Source organism: Pseudophryne corroboree, chromosome 1, assembly GCF_028390025.1.
Source record: "Pseudophryne corroboree isolate aPseCor3 chromosome 1, aPseCor3.hap2, whole genome shotgun sequence".
NCBI classification, from domain to species: Eukaryota; Metazoa; Chordata; class Amphibia; order Anura; family Myobatrachidae; genus Pseudophryne; species Pseudophryne corroboree.
Window position 1 is genome coordinate 120,542,439 of NC_086444.1, and position 24,663 is coordinate 120,567,101.

The following is a 24,663-nucleotide window of genomic DNA, read 5'->3' on the forward strand; positions in this document are numbered from 1 at the left end:
CAGGTCCCTCCTCTCCGGCCACCACCATCTTCCCAGTGATATTTGGGAAGAAAAAACCACAAACAAACAACAGCTTGGCGCTAATTGTTAATTAGATAGTGTGTGCATAAATTACCATAAAGGAACACTCTTGGTTTAGATGGCAGCTGTTACAGAGGGAAAGTACACTACCCTCTAACTGAACAAACCATACAAACAAAAATACCAGCGCTAATCCAAAACATATGTGTTCCTTTATTATAAACAATTTAAAAACAATTTATACATATAAATACCATATTCCTCGGTACCTGATTACTCCTGCAAGCATAAAATATTCCACATGAGTAGTACTATGCAGTCTAGAAGAGAATTAGTGATAATTTAGACCATAAATAGTTAATCATATCATATGAGTGTGATCACTCTAGCCTGACAGTCTCTTCCAGCAATGATGAAACGGCTTAGTATAAATCAGTCAATTAATAGCAGCTGTAGGTAATTGTAACAATTCCCACTAAGACAAATTTAATAGTGGGTTCCGTATTTCAAATTGAGTGATGATAATTCAGTGCTTGTAAATCAAGCTATCACAAAACCGTATAAATGTCCGTGTAGCTACTGCATACAACCTGCCTTTATAGGTTAGAATTCAACCTTTGTGGTCCGATGCGTTGGTATCTCCCGACTCCTGGTGCATAAATGGCCGTTTTGAATGAGTCTTATCCGGAGTGTCCAACCAAGGGTCCAATTCAGAGCAGGTGAGGTAAGCTGAGGCAGGCTTAGATGACCGGTACCGGGTGGGTGAATAGCTCTTACGCGTTTCTCCGCCTATCGATTGTTCAGCGGCTTCCTCAGAGGAAGCCGCTGAACAATCGATAGGCGGAGAAACGCGTAAGAGCTATTCACCCACCCGGTACCGGTCATCTAAGCCTGCCTCAGCTTACCTCACCTGCTCTGAATTGGACCCTTGGTTGGACACTCCGGATAAGACTCATTCAAAACGGCCATTTATGCACCAGGAGTCGGGAGATACCAACGCATCGGACCACAAAGGTTGAATTCTAACCTATAAAGGCAGGTTGTATGCAGTAGCTACACGGACATTTATACGGTTTTGTGATAGCTTGATTTACAAGCACTGAATTATCATCACTCAATTTGAAATACGGAACCCACTATTAAATTTGTCTTAGTGGGAATTGTTACAATTACCTACAGCTGCTATTAATTGACTGATTTATACTAAGCCGTTTCATCATTGCTGGAAGAGACTGTCAGGCTAGAGTGATCACACTCATATGATATGATTAACTATTTATGGTCTAAATTATCACTAATTCTCTTCTAGACTGCATAGTACTACTCATGTGGAATATTTTATGCTTGCAGGAGTAATCAGGTACCGAGGAATATGGTATTTATATGTATAAATTGTTTTTAAATTGTTTATAATAAAGGAACACATATGTTTTGGATTAGCGCTGGTATTTTTGTTTGTATATTTGGGAAGATGATGCTGGCCACTAGAGAGCAAAGACTCTGGCACAGACTCTTTGCTTTCTATGTGCGGCACCATCTTCCCGAAGATATCACTGGAAAGATGGTGCCACTGCCAGCCACAGCACAGGTATACTTGGGGGGGGGTAACAGGGTTAGCAGACCTGGGAAAATTCCCCCCCCCCTCTCAGTGCGCATGTGCAAATCTCGTTCTGCAGGATCAAACGCCTTCCCTGCCAAAGCGACTAGATGACTTCCATGCTGCGGCAATTTGTGGGTGAAGTGGGGGTGGCAACAGGCAGGGCATTGCCCCAAATTTCTGGGCATGCCAAAGCCAGCGGCTGCGTCACTCAGATGACCGATGTTCACATAGATTACCTGGGGTTACAGAAGCCAGGAGGAGACATCTATCTACACAAGGAGCATACTGGTAGTGACTGCGTCTGCGTAGTGTAAATCTCTGAATCAGGCCATCTGGTTTTGCCTTGTAAATGAGTACTGCTTTAAAAATACACAAAGCCCCGCACCTCCGGCTTCTCACAGGCTATGACATTTAGCCCTAAATATCCACAACAAATCTGTCCGCTCCACCAAATAATATTTAAACAGCAGGTACAGCACAGAGACTCAATGACAAAGAATATTAATGAAAGAATAAGAAAATCCGCACTCGGCTGTGAACTTTAGCTTCAATACTTCCACAAAATGTCTATTTAAGCGTGTGAAAGCCAAACCATACCAAAATGTCAGGAATAATATTTCTGAATAAAATTATTCTGCTGCGATGCTGAAGCAAATGTCAAATTATCTCTTTATTATGTGGCATTTCTGACTCTGTAATATATTTAAATTCATGCAAACGGACAATAACTGCCATTGAATGCAGAGCAGCACTAAGTTAGAGCATAACAAAAGGCACACAGCGAGATAACGGGCTCACGGCCAGTGTGTCACACAGGAACTGCAGTAAAATCTGATGGAACCGCAGAAAAGTCTCTTATTTATGTATACAGATGTAGTGGGGGTTCCTTCACATTCACCCAGATATGTCATTATTATCATTACTTTTATCTCAGACCTCTGGCTACCTGGCACCCGTTATCAGTGACTGATCTCTGCTGGATGACCGGCAAACTCTGATTAAGACTGCAGCCTGCAGAATACTGTATAGACACTTTTATGCCAACCTTAAGTCCATTGCAAGGTGTTCCAGAGTACAATGCATTACCATGTGCAGGGGCATACTTACCATAAACTCTACCGGGATGTAGTCAAAGGTCAACAAGAACAATGTAGACATAATGTCGATACCCCAATATCAAAAGTTATAATGTCAATTTTGTCAGTACGTCGAAATTAGAGTTACACTGTGGAGTTAGGGTTCGGCTCTAGGGGAGTCTGTGTGTGTGTTGGGGAGAGTGGTTAGGTTGTTGTCGCCTGCTTAGCTGCCCCCTCTTCCAGGAGGTGGTAGTGTGGTAGGCACATGGGGGCGTGGCTGGCAGCAAGGTGGGCTGTCCAGGGGAATGGCCGGCAGCAAGATTGGCTGTTACGGGGCATGGCCAATGGCAAGGTGGGCTGTCCGAGGGCATGTGTCACAAATGCCACATCGTGTCTCCGCCCTCTGCTATACAGTGCCAAGAAAATGCACTGTGTAGTGGGGCGTGGAGCTACAATGATGTGATTCAGCTTGAATCGCGTCATTGGGTCCCCTCGGGCCACCCACTTGTTTTCTGCTGTGGGCGGCCAAGGGGTGGGGGTAGGGTGGGGGTTTGAGGAGGGATGCTTTGAAGCAGGAGACTTGCCCACCTTTCCCGGGGGCGGGAGCACCACCCGATTTTCGTAAGCCTCCCAGCCATTCCTGGACAGTAGGCAAGTATGGGTTAAGGTTATGTACTAGATGGTTAGGGGGTATGTATTAAGGTTAGGGATAATGGAGAAATACTTACCGAAGTGCCGCAGGGTCAGATGTCTGACCCCGAAGTGACAGTCACATGACTGCCAGGACCCAGAAGTCGCTGTTGGAACCGCTACAGCTGCCAGGAGGGGCTAAGTCACCGCTGGTCCACTAGGACAAAATGTCGACAATCTAACATCAACATTATGACCATACTGACATTATGACTGTCGACATTTTGTACCCAGCCCGACTTTACCAGCCAGAACCCTTACCTGCTTTTTTCATGTTCATGCTGATGTATCATGACTAATAACAATATGGCTAGTGTTCATGCTGATGTATCATGACTAATAACGATATGGCTAGTGTTCTATCATGACTAATAACGATATGGCTAGTGTTCATGCTGATGTATCATGACTAATAACGATATGGCTAGTGTTCATGCTGATGTATCATGACTAATAACGATATGGCTAGTGTTCATGCTGATGTATCATGACTAATAACGATATGGCTAGTGTTCTATCATGACTAATAACGATATGGCTAGTGCTCATGCTGATGTATCATGACTAATAACGATATGGCTAGTGTTCATGCTGATGTATCATGACTAATAACGATATGGCTAGTGCTCATGCTGATGTATCATGACTAATAACTATATGGCTAGTGTTCATGCTGATGTATCATGACTAATAACGATATGGCTAGTGTTCATGCTGATGTATCATGACTAATAAATAACGATATGGCTAGTGCTCATGCTGATGTATCATGACTAATAACTATATGGCTAGTGCTCATGCTGATGTATCATGACTAATAACGATATGGCTAGTGCTCATGCTGATGTATCATGACTAATAACGATATGGCTAGTGTTCATGCTGATGTATCATGACTAATAACGATATGGCTAGTGTTCTATCATGACTAATAACGATATGGCTAGTGCTCATGCTGATGTATCATGACTAATAACGATATGGCTAGTGTTCATGCTGATGTATCATGACTAATAACGATATGGCTAGTGCTCATGCTGATGTATCATGACTAATAACTATATGGCTAGTGTTCATGCTGATGTATCATGACTAATAACGATATGGCTAGTGTTCATGCTGATGTATCATGACTAATAACTATATGGCTAGTGTTCTATCATGACTAATAACGATATGGCTAGTGCTCATGCTGATGTATCATGACTAATAACGATATGGCTAGTGTTCATGCTGATGTATCATGACTAATAACGATATGGCTAGTGCTCATGCTGATGTATCATGACTAATAACGATATGGCTAGTGCTCATGCTGATGTATCATGACTAATAACGATATGGCTAGTGTTCATGCTGATGTATCATGACTAATAACGATATGGCTAGTGCTCATGCTGATGTATCATGACTAATAACGATATGGCTAGTGATCATGCTGATGTATCATGACTAATAGCGATATGGTTAGTGTTGACTTGTAATATTAGTTTTCAAGTTCTCAAAATATATATGAAAAAAGTTAATCACCCTTCACATTCCAAAGAGGAATCTTCTTTATATGATTTCACTCAAAAAAGTCCAACTTTGTAAATGTATCCAGTCTCAGGGTTAACAGCCAATGATCACTTTCCCAATCTCTTCCCTTATGTGTAATATTCACAAGATCAGGAATATGCATGAAAACAAAATAAGAGACCAATAGTGCAGATAACTTTATGACAAAGATTAAAATTGAATTTAAAAATAGCACTCACAAACAAAAACCTTTTTCAAGCACATAAAACATGGCAGTCTGGTGTAAGGGACCATATGCATACTCACATAGAACATACTCCTTGTTCCATATAGGAAGGTTAGCATGCACGGTCCCCCACGTCAGCCAGTCCTTCTTAAATGCCACACTGCTTAACGTGTTTTGAATCTGGGATTCTTCATCAGAAGCGTTATAGGGTGTTATAGGGTGTCAAGGGTGATTAACTTTTTTAATATATTTTTTGAGAACTTGAAAACTGGTGCATTTAGGGCCCGATTCAGATTGGATCACAAAACGCGATCCAACCGCAAATATTATGAAAAGGACGCAGATGCACGTGCAGCGCCCATCCTTCGCATGCACCTGCCTTATTTGCGGGGGGCTACAGAAAATGTGAATGCCTCTGCCTGCCAATCACCCTTATGCCAAGTCTACCTGTGCACTTTGTTTTACAGCCATCATCATCACCAGTGCACACCTATACTAGGTGCAAGAGTTCCTTCTTCAATCAGACAGATCTTTGCACCCAAAGTTCGGTCAATGACATGCAAAAGTAAGGTTCCAAGGGATGGAGGTAGTGTACTGTAGCTAAAGTGCTCTATTGCCGTGAGCCTGGTACCCACAAACTCAGTGGTACTCTCTTGTATAAATAAATAATATATATATATATATATATATATATATATATATATATATATATATCACCAGAAGAGAAAAAGCTCTACATTGCAGAAATTATTAAAAAGTCCGGAGAAGGGGTGATCTTCCCATAATGGCTTCAATAACCTCAGGGGTATCCTCATTTGAAAGAGGGCAATTCCCTTTTTGAAATTTTGTGGAACCTCTGTGGCTATTGTCTAGTGGTAACATCTGATCGCCAGGCAATATCATCCTACCCTACAGAGGAAATAGGACCACTTATAATGCCTGATCTCCCCAATCTTGGCACCTCCTGTATAAACTTGTTTTAAAGAGTTGTCCCCTGTTTCAAAGGTCATTCATTGTGCCCCTTAGTTGTTATTGTCTGGTGATCTCCAGACAATACCGCTCTACACAACACAAAGGGTTAAGAAGGTCAAGGAGAATATGGTTCTAATGTCCAGATCTTCTCATCCTGGCATCATCAAACACAAGCATGCCCTCATTAGAGACAGTGGATAATCTCTTTATTTATCTATTTTCTCATTAAGATTGTTTACTAAGAAAGCCTATGTGTACCACTCTGATTTGTGGTGATTTGGACAGGTGGATTAATAGTGAAGCAAGAACCACAAACTATGTCTTGGTGGTGGTTAGAAAAAACATTTGCTTTTAGTTTGCATTCTTGCAATTTTAAGTAAAAACAGAATTAATTGTTCGATTTTCTCTGCTGTAAGAGGAAATATGAACAAACTAATGATCTTTCCTGCAAATTCTTAGTCTTCTGAAAAAAATAATATTGTACAATTTGTGAGAGTTCTGAACAATTTACTGATATTGGTGTTACATGGTGCAAAAATAGGCTCAGCACAGTGGGGAGAAAAACGTCAGCAGCAATGGTGGATTATACCTTATTAAAACAGTCATCACAACAATCTGTATTATGCCTAGAAATCTTAGCCAAAATGTGGCATGGCCAATTAAAGAATAAATAGGACAACTGCACTTAGTAAAACAACAGACTGTATATACATTTATTAAAAGACCCGTGAGTGCCACCTGTTGGGCATGTTCCAAGTGCTCTCTCACTATCAGTACCACTGAAGCCATTTTTTCCTGCATCTGAGAAGCATGCTCAATAACATTATTATAAGGACTGGATTGCCCCTCCCATGTCTGTTTTCCAATATCCAGCAATGCCATTGGGTGCCTACTGTACAACAAATCAAAAGGTTAATACCCTAATACCCTGTGAAGGATTTTGGAGCCTCTCTAATGGCCATCAATAAATAAGGTAGCAAATAATCGCAATCTCTTCCATTTTTATCCTCCACTTTCATTAGCATGTTTCTTAAAGTTTTGTTAAACCTCTCCACTAAGACATCAGTCTGCGGGTGATACACATAGGTTCTTAACTGAGTCATTTTAAACAAGCGGCATAATTCTTGACATCAATGGGGTACCCTGGTCAGTCAGGATTTCCTTAGGTATTCCCAATCTGCTAAAGACATTTACTAGTTCTCTAGCAATGGTCTTTGTTGACGTATTGCACAATGGTATCACTTCTGAGTATCTAGTAGTGTAATCAATTATCACCAAAATATATTGATGGTCCTGGGCAGATTTTATTAGAGGCCCAAATAAATCCATAGCTTGTCTCTCACACGGAACCTCAATAATGGGTAATGGGACAAGCAGACTTTTAAAATGTGGCCTTGGAGCGTGGTACTGACAATCAGGGCACAATATGCAGATTCCTCTTTATGGACCCTCGGCCAGAAAAACCTCTCTAAAATTCTCTCAGTGTTTTTTTTCTACCACTAGATGACTTGCAGTTATGTGACCATGAGCTAGCTCTAACACTGTCTATATGCCTTGGGAACTACCAAATGATCCACAACATCTTCCTCTTTCTTGGTCACTTAATACAAAAATCCTGACGTGCTGCCATATCAGGGTAAGACAACCTACTAGCAGGGTCTACAGGGTTTCCATCAATTACTTTTACATTCTCTCTAGCTTTTACCAGAGTAGGGTCATTTAACTGCTCTAAGGCAAATATCTATTTTCTGACTTAAAGATCAGGCAGCCGATCAATGGTTCAACAACATTTTACATTTCAGTAGGAAGTACATCATTCTGAGCCGCACTACTGCTCTCATCATACTCCAGCTCTGCAATCATGCTTGAAAAAGGGCACATTTCACACTCTCGCTGCCATTGTATCAGTAACATTCTCAAATGGATATGGGTCTTTTACTTCTGTAACAAATTGACTTTCCCACAGCTTCCAGGAGTAGGCAAAGTCTCTCCCCAATATCGCAACATACATAAACCATGAACCAAACCCACAGGGTCTACGGCGGACCCACACAGCGTTTTTATGTTCTCTTCAGCTGTAACTTAATACTGAGTATCCCCATATATGCAAGTCACACCAACAGTTTTGCTCTCACAGTTTAAGGGGTTCACCAATTTGGCATGCAACAACACTATCACTTACAACAACAACAACAACAACAACAACAACAACAACAACAACAACAACAACAACAACAATGTAATATAAAAATACCAGGATCACTTGCACACTGTTCTGATATCTAAAATGATGGAACACTAATGAGGAGTAATTTCCATGTCCTAATAATTCATATACATGAGTAGTGTAGGAGTTCTGAACAAGTACAGAAGTAGACTAGAATCCCAAGTCTTTAAAGAATGATAACAGTAAATTAAACAATGGTCTGTTGTTGACAGAAACTGTTATATGTTATTTTAGATGTTTAATCACCTGAATAATAGAATACTCACCTCCTGATCCCCTAGACAGTCATTGTTTGTTTCTTTGTAGTCTTCACTGGCAGCTGTGTTAACAGATTTCATGTTCTAGGGAAACATAATTTTTTTTAATAAACTGCAAGTAATGATTTTAATTAGGGTTTTTACATTTTTGGCATATCAAATACGTACCACCAAATGAAACAATTTAGTGATTGAATCTGCACTAATTATGCTCTCTAACAATGGATGCGGTAGACTAGAGTGTTATGGCAGTAATAAAGTAAATAAGCTCATACTACATATTACACAATAATTTACTCTGAATGACATTCAATTTAAAGATACTGTAGCTGTAAGAAAGTTACAAGGTGGACTTCCGGGGGTGGGGCCAGCTAGCATGGCCGCTTTTTAATACAGCTCCTCCACGCTACACAAGGAATCCTTCCTAATCCTCCCTTTCTGTGGGACCCACTGAAGTGAAATTTGCACCCTCGTGTAGCTAGGACTCTCCTGGCAAGAGGGATATCAATATTGTGGAGGAGACCAGTGAATTGCCGCGGAGTCAGGCCATCGGTTCTGATGACCGGTATGACCTCCAGCGTGGTGCTGGCGTGAATCGGCTTCCACCTGTAGCCCCCACTGTGGCCTGCGGACGCTGGCCGAGTGCTGCTGCTATAAATTTGAAGATCACCCCCTCCTGACTTCATACCTGGGGTGCCTGTTCTGCCTCATCACTGCAGGGTGCGTGGGGACGCGGGCGCACGTCTGTTCCTGCCTGTGTCCTCTGCCGGGTGCTGCCGAGGCTGGGAGTGCACTATCTCCGACATCCTGCTACCCGCCGCTTACTGATTCTGTACCCGCTCCAGTCCTTACACAGCAGCGGGGATCTGTTGCTGCTCTGACTCGCGGGACTGAGGCAGGGGTGGACACCTCGTGAAGTGCTGGGTGTGAAGATCGGGACGCGCGCCGGGACAGTGCTGCGCCCCATGGATTAGTTCCCTGCATCTAGGGCTGCCTGGGGGTTTGGGTGGCGGGACTCCTGCCGCTGGTTACCTGTGAGGGACGCTGCACCTCTGTCCTGACGACCGGGGATCTGGACGGCGGCTGGCACTCTGGCATCTCATATCACTACCTGGGGATCCGATACTATAAGGCCGCAAGCTGTGTCCCTACTGCCGCGGTGGATCAGTTCTAGCCGGGATCATCCATTCGGCTGCCCGTGTGGAGACCCTGTAACTCTCTCCGTCCAGTGCCTTCTACAACCTCTATTACAACACAGCCATGGCTCCTGCTTGTCTACATGAGATGGCGTGCTCTCTTCCCCCCAGGTACTAACGCTGTGTGTCTATCCCCCTCTTTCTCTTCCTTTACTAACAGACTCTAGCTTCTTTCTCTCCTTATACTTTGTTCCGTTCCTCCCTACTGTGTTTTCCGACCCCCCAACACCATCATTCCCCACCCATTCCACCTTCCCCTCTGCTCTGACATTCTTCATCTGCACATATCTACAATTGTGACCTCAGGGTGTAGTGGAGAAGAAGTGTTCTCACCTAAGATCACTGCTCAGACGGGCGCAGTTGCTATTACAACCCGGACTGCGTGACCTCTCTCTGAACAGTTTCTGTTGCGATTGCAGGGGACTGCTGGGTGGCTATCACTGGGAAGAGTATAAACTGTACATAGCCAGACCCTGCATTTTTCCCCTATGTGAAGAGGTTGTTTGGTTTTTTGGGTGACTCTCTATATTCATTTAACCTGGACTTCTGTTGAGTGTCCCTTATTTGCACAACTTGATCTATGCCACGGAAATTTTTACTCACTGCCTCCCAGTTCCTTTGTTTTCCTCTTCAGGAGTCAAGATATTTTATTATAGATACAACTGGGGTTTCACCTTGTGGTTGGATAATATATTTTTCTTGTTAATTTTTGTTCAATTACTGCTTAACCTCACTTTGACACATATACCTCATATATTCTTAATAGTACGGTGTCCTGAAATTAGGGTTATGTGATCCAATTGCAAATGTTTCTAGTACTGTGTCCGTAAAGGTGCTTGGTTTTAATAAGGTACGTTTGCTGATGTTAGAACAGAGAATAGAGGACTGCGCTGTCGTGCTACCCTGATCAAATCAAGCTGCTATGGAGCGAAAATGAGGATTTCCACTATCCCCACAAAGACACTAAAGAAAAGAAAGAAATGTCTCCCAGCGCTAATGTAATCAGGTATGGAGTCGGTGGTCAATAACAATATCTGCTCATAGAAATATGAATCACTCAAAAAGCACTAAAAAGGCAATATAATTTGTAAATAAAATGAAATTTTATTAACCTAACACAGAATAAAAATATCCAATATATATATATATATATAAATGTGTAGTGGACCCTAATTTCCAGGTCCTCTCTATTCTTAAAATCTAAAGTGATCCTAATACCGGTATACACAGGGACAATCACATACAACAAAAAACATAAAAAACATAAAAAACACAGTGATACGCTAAATAGCGATTCATTCACTTGAGTGATCTTTATATTCCTCAGGTACGTATAGGTATATGGGGGTGATTGTTACACCACAGTCATTGATCATATAGAGAGTGAGTCCAATGGGTTAAACATCAGTGATACGCTAGATAGCGATTTAATCACTTAATAGATGCTTGTATTCCTTAGGTGAAAATATGTCTCAGTCACCGCTCATGCATGGAATAGATCCAATAGAAGTTCTGGTTAATACCAGCCAACCTGTATAAAGTCCTTCCTGGATAAGGACTAAGTCGTCAGTTCTTTGTTCTGAATGTTCAAGAATATAAGGTGCACTTACTTCAAAGTCACAGGAGGTCAGTAGAACGGGTGTCTGCCGGCAGACAAAAGATGGCTCCGCAATCTACTAGTTTCGCCTGACTTGCAGGCTTCCTCAGGATGGCCGAGCCGTATCCAAACCCCGTTCTTTTATCCCTGCCTTGCGTCACAGTTGTCCTGGTAACTCTCTTTTCATGTATACATTCTTGGAGTGAACGAGCCTCCGTTCACGTGTTGCGCCTGTTGACGCTCGTTGTCATGGGGACCGGACGTGATTACACATACTGCTCCGTACACGTCTTCCGCTTGTTATGGCTTGTTGTCATGGAGACCGGACGCGATGACGCATGCTGTTCTGTCTCGCTCGTCCCAATGAAAGCCGGGCACGTCTCTCAAGCGGCGTCTCTGTTTCCATGGAGATCTTCTCCTCACGATGTTATTCTCTTTCCCCTCTCTTTATATGTGATTAAGTGATGGAATATTCATTATGCATACCGTATTTTCGCATGCCCATAAGTACTCCTCATAGTTAGTAAACAATAAATAAACTCCAGAATTATATCATACTATACAGGACAATACATAACATACAAAAAAGGACATGAAAGGACAGTGACTATAGTTCTTGATAATCCTAACAATAACTGATGTTTGATATATATATACATATACATATAGATGTATATTACTTAATATCCCCCTAACTCCCATAATATTCATCTCATATAGTCTGGTTTTATTCTTTAAGGAAGGGAAAAAGGTCCCATTCTATATTGAGACCTTTGGGTATCCGAGTTTCTAATTCAAAAATCATTTTGGCTTCTTCTCTCAATAGTATATTATCCCAGTTTCCTCCTCTCCATGATTTTTGTATTAATTTGATTCCAATAAATTCTAAACCCATGGGATCACTATTATGCATCTTCGTAAAATGTTCAGGAATACTGTGATTATCTTTGTTGGTCCTGATATTGTTAAGATGCTCATTGATCCTCGTGTGTAGACTGCGGTAGGTTTTCCCTACATATTGTAGCCCACATGGGCACGTCACCAAGTAGATTACACCTTTTGAGTTGCATGTCATTTTATCCCTTATAGTGTATTCTTTTCCTGTACTTTTAGATGTATATTTGTCTATACACTTAGTAGCGATCTTTCTGGTTTTTTTGCATACAATGCAGTTATTGCATCTGTAGAACCCAGATTTCTTTTCCTTCAGCCAGGTTTCTCCTCCTTTACTCTCATTCTTATAATAGCTCCTGACCAAACTTGTTTTTAGATTGGGTGCTCTTTTGTAGATTATTCTTGGTTTCATAGGCAAAATCTCTTTGAGGTCATCGTCAGCAGTGAGAATATGCCAGTGTTTGTAAATGCTTTCTTCTAGGAACCTTCGTTGGCTAGAATAACCCGTCAGAAACATCACATCCTGTTTATTATTCGTATTCTTGTCTTTGTAATGGAGGAGATCTGTTCTAGCTACTTTGTCTACCTCGTCCTTACTTTTTTCGAGGTCGCTCTTAATGTAATGTTTCTCCTCAAATTGTTCCATCAGATCCAATACTTGAATGTCATAGTCTACCTTTTTAGAGCAATTTCTTCTTAGTCTTTTCATCTGGCCTTTCGGGACATTTGATAGCCACTTGGGATGATGATTACTCTTAAAATTTAGGAAACTGTTACAGTCAACATCTTTTCTGTATGTCTTCATTTCGATCTTATTTCCTTCAATGAAGATAGTTAGATCCAGAAAGTTAATATTTGTATCATTCATTTCACATGTAAATTCCAAATTGTATAGATTATCATTGATGTTTCTAATGAACTGTTCCAAACTTTCCTTCGTTCCCCTCCAGATGATCCAGAACTACTACAAACAAATCCAAGGGACCGCCATGGGTACAAATTTTGCTCCTTCATATGCTAACCTCTTCTTGGCTCAGTGGGAAAATGAACACATATGGACCAATGATGAGTACCTTCCTTATCTTGCCCTATGGGCAAGATACATAGATGATGTGCTCATCATCTGGAGGGGAACGAAGGAAAGTTTGGAACAGTTCATTAGAAACATCAATGATAATCTATACAATTTGGAATTTACATGTGAAATGAATGATACAAATATTAACTTTCTGGATCTAACTATCTTCATTGAAGGAAATAAGATCGAAACGAAGACATACAGAAAAGATGTCGACTGTAACAGTTTCCTAAATTTTAAGAGTAATCATCATCCCAAGTGGCTATCAAATGTCCCGAAAGGCCAGATGAAAAGACTAAGAAGAAATTGCTCTAAAAAGGTAGACTATGACATTCAAGTATTGGATCTGATGGAACAATTTGAGGAGAAACATTACATTAAGAGCGACCTCGAAAAAAGTAAGGACGAGGTAGACAAAGTAGCTAGAACAGATCTCCTCCATTACAAAGACAAGAATACGAATAATAAACAGGATGTGATGTTTCTGACGGGTTATTCTAGCCAACGAAGGTTCCTAGAAGAAAGCATTTACAAACACTGGCATATTCTCACTGCTGACGATGACCTCAAAGAGATTTTGCCTATGAAACCAAGAATAATCTACAAAAGAGCACCCAATCTAAAAACAAGTTTGGTCAGGAGCTATTATAAGAATGAGAGTAAAGGAGGAGAAACCTGGCTGAAGGAAAAGAAATCTGGGTTCTACAGATGCAATAACTGCATTGTATGCAAAAAAACCAGAAAGATCACTACTAAGTGTATAGACAAATATACATCTAAAAGTACAGGAAAAGAATACACTATAAGGGATAAAATTACATGCAACTCAAAAGGTGTAATCTACCTGGTGACGTGCCCATGTGGGCTACAATATGTAGGGAAAACCTACCGCAGTCTACACACGAGGATCAATGAGCATCTTAACAATATCAGGACCAACAAAGATAATCACAGTATTCCTGAACATTTTACGAAGATGCATAATAGTGATCCCATGGGTTTAGAATTTATTGGAATCAAATTAATACAAAAATCATGGAGAGGAGGAAACTGGGATAATATACTATTGAGAGAAGAAGCCAAAATGATTTTTGAATTAGAAACTCGGATACCCAAAGGTCTCAATATAGAATGGGACCTTTTTCCCTTCCTTAAAGAATAAAACCAGACTATATGAGATGAATATTATGGGAGTTAGGGGGATATTAAGTAATATACATCTATATGTATATGTATATATATATCAAACATCAGTTATTGTTAGGATTATCAAGAACTATAGTCACTGTCCTTTCATGTCCTTTTTTGTATGTTATGTATTGTCCTGTATAGTATGATATAATTCTGGAGTTTATTTATTGTTTACTAACTATGAGGAGTACTTATGGGCATGCGAAAATACGGTATGCATAATGAATATTCCATCACTTAATTACATATAAAGAGAGGGGAAAGAGAATAACATCGTGAGGAGAAGATCTCCATGGAAACAGAGACGCCGCTTGAGAGACGTGCCCGGCTTTCATTGGGACGAGCGAGACAGAACAGCATGCGTCATCGCGTCCGGTCTCCATGACAACAAGCCATAACAAGCGGAAGACGTGTACGGAGCAGTATGCGTAATCACGTCCGGTCCCCATGACAACGAGCGTCAACAGGCGCAACACGTGAACGGAGGCTCGTTCACTCCAAGAATGTATACATGAAAGGAGAGTTACCAGGACAACTGTGACGCAAGGCAGGGATAAAAGAACAGGGTTTGGATACGGCTCGGCCATCCTGAGGAAGCCTGCAAGTCAGGCGAAACTAGTAGATTGCGGAGCCATCTTTTGTCTGCCGGCAGACACCCGTTCTACTGACCTCCTGTGACTTTGAAGTAAGTGCACCTTATATTCTTGAACATTCAGAACAAAGAACTGACGACTTAGTCCTTATCCAGGAAGGACTTTATACAGGTTGGCTGGTATTAACCAGAACTTCTATTGGATCTATTCCATGCATGAGCGGTGACTGAGACATATTTTCACCTAAGGAATACAAGCATCTATTAAGTGATTAAATCGCTATCTAGCGTATCACTGATGTTTAACCCATTGGACTCACTCTCTATATGATCAATGACTGTGGTGTAACAATCACCCCCATATACCTATACGTACCTGAGGAATATAAAGATCACTCAAGTGAATAAATCGCTATTTAGCGTATCACTGTGTTTTTTATGTTTTTTATGTTTTTTGTTGTATGTGATTGTCCCTGTGTATACCGGTATTAGGATCACTTTAGATTTTAAGAATAGAGAGGACCTGGAAATTAGGGTCCACTACACATTTATATATATATATATATATATATTGGATATTTTTATTCTGTGTTAGGTTAATAAAATTTCATTTTATTTACAAATTATATTGCCTTTTTAGTGCTTTTTGAGTGATTCATATTTCTATGAGCAGATATTGTTATTGACCACCGACTCCATACCTGATTACATTAGCGCTGGGAGACATTTCTTTCTTTTCTTTAACGTTTGCTGATGTGTTGACTCACCTGTGGTCATTGCGGTATTCCGAAGAGCAGCGATTTGTGCCTCTTACGCTTCAACTCTTCTTCTAGATACCACTCTCTGACAATGCGATATTTTATGTGAAATGTAAGTGTTCATGTAAATTACAAGGTCTGGTCTACATACTCTAGTAAGACTAGAACACATTTTTATAGGGTCCTCCACCTAAAAACGCATGTGTGCTTGTTCTGCATCTTTTTCCCTATTTTGGTCCATAGTGTTATGGACAAATTTTTGGAAAAACACCCAAATTCCTCAACAGACATGCCTTCTTCTAATGCGAAATCAGCTTTCAAACGTCAAACTGCCCAAAAGGTAAATGCATCCCATCCCCCAACTCCACCCTCTCCATCATCCGGAGGGGAGGAGTCTGCCTCTCAGTCATATCCTCGCAATATTACATTCCCATCACCAGCTGAAACTGCCAAAGAGGTTATAAATATGTTAATGCCTCTCATAGATAAGAAGTTCGAGGACTTGCATGCTAGGCTGGATACCTCTTTGGCTAAGATAGAAGCAAACACAGCTAGATTTGATACTCTGGAACAGAGAACCAGTGACACCGAAGACTCCGTCCATACATTACAGCAGGAGCTTGCAACTAAGTCTCAAACTATCCAGATTATGATGGAGAAACTTGATGACTTAGAAAATAGAAACAGGAGATGTAATTTGCATTTTATTGGCATACCGGAGTCAGTCTCGGATACACAATTACAGGCCTATGTGAGCACTCTTGTTCCGGTGGCATTGGGATTCCCAGATACGGATCCCCCGCTGCCGGTGGAAAGAGCACATAGACTAGGAGCAATACGCAGGGACAGGGGTGCCCAGCCCAGACCGACTATTGCTAAGTTCCTCGATTACAGGGATAAGGAGAAGGTATTGCAGGCATATCGCGCTGTTCCTGAACTTAGGGTGGAGGGCCAGAGAATCTTAGTGTTCCAGGATTTTTCGGTCATGGTTTCTCAAAAACGCAAGGCCTTTTCGGAGGTCTGTAGATTTTTGGTAAACAAAAAGATAAAGGCCCTCATTCCGAGTTGTTCGCTCGTTGCCGATTTTCTCTATATTGCGATTAGTCGCTTACTGCGCATGCGCAATGTTCGCAGAGCGCATGCACTTAGTTATTTTACTCAAAAGTTAGGTATTTTACTCACGGCTTTACGAGGATTTTTCATCGTTCTGGTGATCGGAGTGTGATTGACAGTAAGTGGGTGTTTCTGGGCGGAAACTGGCCGTTTTATGGGTGTGTGTGAAAAAAAGCTGCTGTTTCTGGGAAAAACGCGGGAGTGGCTGGAGAAACGGGGGAGTGCCTGGGCGAACGCTGGGTGTGTTTGTGATGTCAAACCAGGAACGACACTGACTGAACTGATCGCAGTGGCAGAGTAAGTCTCGAGCTACTCAGAAACTGCTAAGAAATTTCTATTCGCAATTTTGCGAATCTTTCGTTTGCAATTCTGCTAAGCTAAGCTACACTCCCAGAGGGCGGCGGCTTAGCGTGTGCAATGCTGCGAAAAGCAGCTAGCGAGCGAACAACTCGGAATGAGGGCCAAAGTTTGCTCTGCTATGCCCGGCCAAGTTAAGGGTGACTGACAGTGGTCGCACCCAGTTATTTACTGATCCCCAGCAAGCGAAATCGCATTTCATGAGAAATCGCCCTCCCTCACCAGCTCGCTCCAATGCTAGTGACGAGAATTGATTTATTGGGCCTTCCGTGACTTACGGGAACATTTATATGGAGGGGGTACTGGCGTGGATTGGCTGTGCGCTTCGGGGAACCAACCCTCACCATTTTTACCGACTATGATACTGCAAGGTTGGTGGGAGGGGTTCCTGGGGAGTAGCGAAACACGCCATCGGCCCCTTTTACCGAATCTTCTTATACGGCAACATTACAAGATTAGACCTTGTTTGTTTCAATTGTTCTTTTGATTAATGTTATTTTGTAAGTTAGATATAACCTTGATATGGTTCGTGTTTCTAAAGTTAAGTTTTTGGACGAAATGGAGCATCCCCTCCAATGGCGTTGGGGATCCTCAGTTGTTTGTGTCAGGCCTGGTGGACGGCCTGGACTTAAAAGTTTATATGAAAAATGTTGATGTATTGCTTAAATTTCAATTTTATGGTGAAGTGACCTGCTTTGTTAATGTAATTGGGATGCGGAGAGGTGCGGCAGGGGGGGGGGAGGCTGGGGCTCAGGGCTCCCGGTTTTTGAGGCTCGCCCAAGATCCCTACTAGATGCAAAAATATTTTTTCCTGTGTCCATGGGATGGGGGATGGGTCGGTGCAGCTTCCCTCCTATTTTCTTAACTAATGGCGGTTGCTGTTGATGGTGCCCCTAGTGTCAGGGATAATTCCCATTGTTCCATCCTATCCTGGAATGTGGGGGGACTAAATACCCCGATTAAGAGAAAAAAGATCCTCACCCACCTCCGCTGGAAACATCCCTCTATAGCCTTTCTCCAGGAGACTCACTGGAGACAGGGTGATGACCTCGCGAGCCCCCTGTATATCGGAATGTATACAAGCCTCCTACTCTTCTAAGTCCAGAGGGGTGGCAATTATATTCCACAGGCGCCTAAGATATGAAATCTTACACTCAATAGCGGATACTGAAGGTCGTTATTTAATATTGGACACACTGATTGAGGGTAAAAAATTTACACTAGTAAACTTATATGCACCCAATGTAGCGACTGGAGAGTTTTTGCGCAAGCTCACTGAGGTCTTGGCCAGCAGAGTTAATTACACCCTGGTGGTGGGTGGAGATTTTAACACGGTAGACGATCCTGCACTGGATACATTTTTCCACGTCATTAGGTCATCCTCCCCATGCTGGAGATACATTCAGGAGATGAAAGACGTTTTACACCTAAGTGACCCGTGGCGTCTATTACATCAGACTGACAGGACCTATAGCCATTTATCTAGGGTGCATGGTTCATTGTCCCGGATAGACTATATTTTGTTAGCAGACCACTTTCTAGATCAAATCAAAAGAGCTACTCTAGATGACATAATTATTTCAGACCACGCACCGGTGGGATTGGAGATGTATACTGGTTCCCGTATGGGTGTGGACTGCCTTTGGCGTTTCCCGGACTACTTGTCTACCTCGGAGGATTTAAAAACATTTCTGCTGCACTCTTGGACTAACTTTGTGGACGACAACATAGCGCATTGGGACAACTCGGTGCTGTTCTGGGAGACGTCAAAGGCAGTGTTACGAGGTCATATTATAGGATATGTAGCAAAGAAACGGAAAGATAACACAAAAAAATATCATGAGTTGCATGCAGTTATGTCTCATAGTTTTCAGGCATACACACATAACCCCTCTGAAGGTCTACTGGAGACATACTTACGAGACAAACAACTACTTGATGCCTTTTTAACAGCTCAGACACAACAACGTCTTGATTTCACTAAATTCCATTATTACAAGTGGGGAAATAAAACTGGAAAACTGTTGGCCACTATGTCAAAAGCAAGGAAAAAACGTTCCTTTATTACGGCCCTGAGAGATGTCGCCCAGAATAAGACCTACACTAACACTACTGCAATACTGTCACACCTTAGTGATTTTTATACTGAGCTCTATAGTCCTATTTCCCCCCAGGAGGGATTGCAGCGGGATTTGATGTCTATGGCTGATCTGCCTACACTTAGTTTAGAACAACGAGACATATTGGATGGGGACATTAGGGAAGACGAAATTAGAGCGGTCATAACATAATTACAACAAAATAAATCACTGGGACCCGATGGGTTCACTGGGACATATTACAAACTACTACAGCAAGAATTGATGCCGACACTAATGGAACTCTATAACAAAATCTATCGAGAACACCCTGTTTATGCATCTTTCTCTAACGTCCTAGTGGATGCTGGGGACTCCGTAAGGACCATGGGGAATAGACGGGCTCTGCAGGAGACTGGGCACTCTAAGAAAGATTTAGTACTACTGGTGTGCACTGGCTCCTCCCTCTATGCCCCTCCTCCAGACCTCAGTTAGAATCTGTGCCCGGACAGAGCTGGGTGCATTTTAGTGAGCTCTCCTGAGCTTGCTAATAAGAAAGTATTTTAGTTAGGTTTTTTATTTTCAGAGAGCTTCTGCTGGCAACAGACTCTCTGCTACGTGGGACTGAGGGGAGAGAAGCAAACCTACTAACTGCGGCTAGGTTGCGCTTCTTAGGCTACTGGACACCATTAGCTCCAGAGGGATCGAAAACAGGAACCTAACCTTGGTCGTCCGTTCCCGGAGCCGCGCCGTCGTCCCCCTCGCAGAGCCAGAAGACAGAAGCCGGCGGGTTGAAGCAAGAAGACGTCAAAATCGGCGGCAGAAGACTCCTGTCTTCATATGAGGTAGCGCACAGCACTGCAGCTGTGCGCCATTGCGTCCACACTAACCCACACACTCCGGTCACTGTAGGGTGCAGGGCGCAGGGGGGGGCACCCTGGGCAGCAATTGATTACCTCCTGGCAAAAAGCAGCATATATACAGCTGGGCACTGTAATATGCATGAGCCCCCGCCATTAATTTTACACAAAATCGCGGGACAGAAGCCCGCCGCTGAGGGGGCGGGGCCTTCTTCCTCATCACTCACCAGCGCCATTTTCTCTCCACAGCTCCGCTGAGAGGAAGTTCCCCAGGCTCTCCCCTGCAGAAGCACGATAGAGAGGGTGAAAAAGAGAGGGGGGGCACATAAATTTGGCGTAAAAACAATATATACAGCAGCTACTGGGTTAACACTAAGTTACCGTGTGATTCCTGGGTCATATAGCGCTGGGGTGTGTGCTGGCATACTCTCTCTCTGTCTCTCCAAAGGGCCTTGTGGGGGAACTGTCTTCAAATAGAGCATCCCCTGTGTGTGTGGTGTGTCGGTACGTGTGTGTCGACATGTCTGAGGTAAAAGGCTCCACTAAGGAGGAGATAGAGCAAATATGTGTGTGAGAGGGTGTCTCCGTCGACAACGCCGACACCTGTTTGGATATGTGTAAGTGCTGAGGTGATTTTATTGCACAAAAGATTAGAGAACAGACAGGAAATCTACCCATGTCTGTCCCTATGGCACAGAGACCTTCAAAGTCTCACAATGCTCACTATCCAAAATAATAAACACTGATATCGACACAGAGTTTGACTCCAGTGTCGACTACGATAATGCAAAAGTTACAGCCAAAATGGCAGAAAAGTATTCAATATATGATTATTGTAATAAAGATGATTTGCATATCACTGATGACTCATGTCCCTGACACAAGGGTACACATGTTAAGGGGAAGAAAGCTGAGGTAAATTTCCCTCCTCTCATGAGGAAAAAGAGCGGGAATCTCCAGACAAGAGACTGCAGCTTCCCACAAAGAATTCTCAGGCAGTATCCTTTCCCCACTAGGGCCAGGATGTGATGGTAATCTTCCCCTAGGGTGTCACGTTTGCCCAGAAGGTAGCCCTAGCTATTCTCAGGGATCCTGCAGATAGCGTGCACATTCTGGTACACTACTCAGACCGGCGATTGTGTCGGCATGGGTTTATAGCGCTGGGGCGGCGTGGACAGGTACCTTATCAGCAGAAATTGAGACACTAGTATGCATAAATATATATATATATATATATATAAATATATATATATGTATATAGAGAGATATGTATATATATATATATTTATTTAAGATGCTGTCTTAAGAGATATATATAGTCAAACATGCCCAAAGAGACATGAGTATACTGGGTCCTAGAGTCAAAGCTATATTGATTTCTGCTTGACGTGTCCTGTAGAATATCAATGGACAGGTGATGCCAACTTAAGTGGCATATGGAAGGCTGAGGATTGTGTGGAGAAGGGTTCTCGGACCTGGTCTCCACGGCTATAGCTGGTAATTCGGATATTTTGCCTTATATTCCTGCACAGCCTAGGAAAGCACGTCATTATCAAATGCAGCTTTTCGAACAAAGAAACAAGAAAGGCCGAGATGCGTCCTTTCTTGCCAGAGGCGGGGCCAGAGGAAAGAAGCTCCACAACACAGCTAGTTCCCAGGAACAGAAGTCCTCCCCGGCCTCTATGAAAATCCACCGCATGTCGCTGGGGCTCCACAGACGGAGCTAGGCCCGGTAGGGGCACGCTTTCGTAAGTTCTGCAACAATTGGGTTCACTCCCTGTTAGATCCCTGGGCAATAGATATTGTGTCTCAGGGATACAAGCTGGACTTTGAGAAGATGCCTCCTCACTGACGGCCCTGCCGGCTTCCCCCCACGAGAGGGAAACAGGGTTAACTGCAATTCACAAATTGTATCTTCAACAGGTGGTGGTCAAGGTTCCCCTCCTTCGACAAGGAGGGGGTTATTATTCAACCATGTGGTAGTCCCGAAACCAGACGGTTCGGTCAGACCCATATTGAATTAAAATCCCTGAACATATACCTGAAAAGGATCAAGTTCAAGATGGAATCGCTAAGAGCGGTCATTACAAGCCTGTAAGGGGGAGGTTTTATCGTGACTCGGGACATAAAGGAGGCATACCTTCATGTCCCCATTTATCCATCTCATCAGGCGTACCTCAGAATTGCGGTACGGGATTGTCATTACCAATTTCAGACGTTGCCGTTTGGTCTCTCCACGGCCCCGAGAATATTCACCAAGGTAATGGCGGAAATGATGGTGCTCCTGCGGAAGCAAGGTGTCACTATTATCACGTACTTGGACGATCTCCTCATAAAAGCGAGATCAAGAGAGCAGTGGCTGAACAGCGTATCACTTTCTCTGGAAGTGTAACGGCAACACGGCTGGATTCTATATATTCCAAAGTCGCAGTTGGTTCCTACAGCTCATCTGCCTCTCCTAGGCATGATCCTTGACACAGACCAGAAAAGGGTTTATCTCCCGATAGAGAGAGCTCAGGAGCTCGTGACACTGGTCAGGAATCTATTAAAACCAAAACAGGTGTCAGTGCATCACTGCACTCGAGTCCTTGGAAGGATGGTGGCATCATACAAGGCCATTCCTTTCGGCAGGTTCCATGAGAGGACCTTCTAATGGGACTTACTGGACAAAGTGGTCCGGATCACATCTTTAGATGCATCGGTTAATCACCCTATCCCCCGGGGCCAGGGTGTCTCTCCAGTGGTGGCTGCAGAGTACTCACCTTCTCGAGGGCCGCAGGTTCAACATTCAGGACTGGGTCCTGGTGACCACGGATGCAAGCCTCCGAGGGTGGGGGGCAGTCACTCAGGGAAGAAGTTTCCAGGGGCTGTGGTCAAGTCAGGAGACTTGCCTTCACATCAATATCCTGGAACTAAGGGCTGTATACAACGCCCTAAGTCAAGCGGAGACCCTGCTTCGCAACCAATCGGTGCTGATCCAATCAGTCAACATCACCGCAGTGGCTCATGCAAACCGCCAAGGCGGCACAAGGAGCAGGGTGGCGATGGCGGAAGCCACCAGAATTCTTCGATGGGCGGAGAATCACGTACGAGCACTGTCAGCAGTGTTCATTCCGGGAGTGGACAACTGGGAAGCAGACTTCCTCAGCAGGCACGACCTCCACCCGGGAGAGGGGGGACTTCATCAAGAAGTCTTCGCGCAGATTGTAGGTCGGTGGGAACTGCCACAGGGGGACATGATGGCATCCCGCCTCAACAAAAAGCTACAGAGGTATTGCACCAGGTCAAAAGACTCTCAGGCGATAGCTGTAGACGCACTGGTGACACCGTGGATGTTCCAGTCGGTTTATGTGTTTCCTCCTCTTCCTCTCTTACCCAATGTGCTGAGAATCATAAGGAAAAGAGGAGTGAGAACAATACTCATTGTTCCGGATTGGCCAAGAAGGACTTGGTATCCAGAGCTGCAAGAAATGCTCACAGAGGACCCATGGCCTCTGCCTCTAGGGCAGGATCTGTTGCAGCAGGGACCTTGTATGTTCCAAGACTTACCGCAGCTGCGTTTGACGGCTTGGCGGTTTGAAGCCGGATCCTAGTAGAAAAAAGGGATTCCGGATGAGGTTATTCCTACGCTGATAAAGGCTAGGAAGGACGTGACGGCTAAACATTATCGCCGTATACGGCGAATATATGTTGCTGGGTGTGAGGCCAGGAATGCCTCTACAGAGGAATTCCAGCTGGGCCGTTTCCTTCACTTCCTACAGTCGGGAGTGACTTTGGGCCTAGAATTGGGGTACATTAAGGTCCAGATTTCGGCCCTATCCATTTTCTTTCATAAAAGAGTTGGCTTCTCTACCTGAAGTTCAGACGTTTGTAAAGGGAGTGCTGCATATTCAGCCCCCTTTTGTGCCTCCAGTGGCACCTTGGGATCTTAACGTGGTGTTGAGTTTCCTAAAGTCACACTGGTTTGAGCCACTTAAAACCGTGGAGTTAAAATTTCTCACGTGGAAGGTGGTCATGCTATTAGCCTTGGCTTCAGCTAGGCGTGTGTCCGAATTAGCGGCTTTGTCACATAAAAGCCCCTATCTGGTTTTCCATATGGACAGGGCAGAATTGCGGACCCGTCCACAATTTCTGCCAAAAGTGGTGTCATATTTTCATATGAACCAACCTATTGTGGTGCCTGTGGCTACTCGTGACTTGGAGGATTCCAAGTTACTAGATGTGGTCAGGGCTTTGAAGGTTTATGTAGCCAGAACGGCTAGAGTCAGGAGAACTGAGTCGCTGTTTATCCTGTATGCATCCAACAAGCTGGGTGCTGCTGCTTCAAAGCAAACTATTGCTCGCTGGATCTGTAACCCGATT

The 24,663-nt window shown here is 43.3% G+C and overlaps 1 long non-coding RNA gene across 1 annotated transcript in view; it reads right to left on the minus strand.

Annotated features, from left to right (window-relative positions):
* Positions 1–24,663, minus strand: part of LOC134981218 (uncharacterized) — a 60,991-nt gene that overhangs the window by 19,865 nt on the left and 16,463 nt on the right. Inside the window, exon 2 of the long non-coding RNA XR_010190721.1 lies at positions 8,597–8,671. This is a non-coding gene — a long non-coding RNA (uncharacterized LOC134981218). The remainder of the gene's footprint in view (positions 1–8,596; positions 8,672–24,663) is intronic.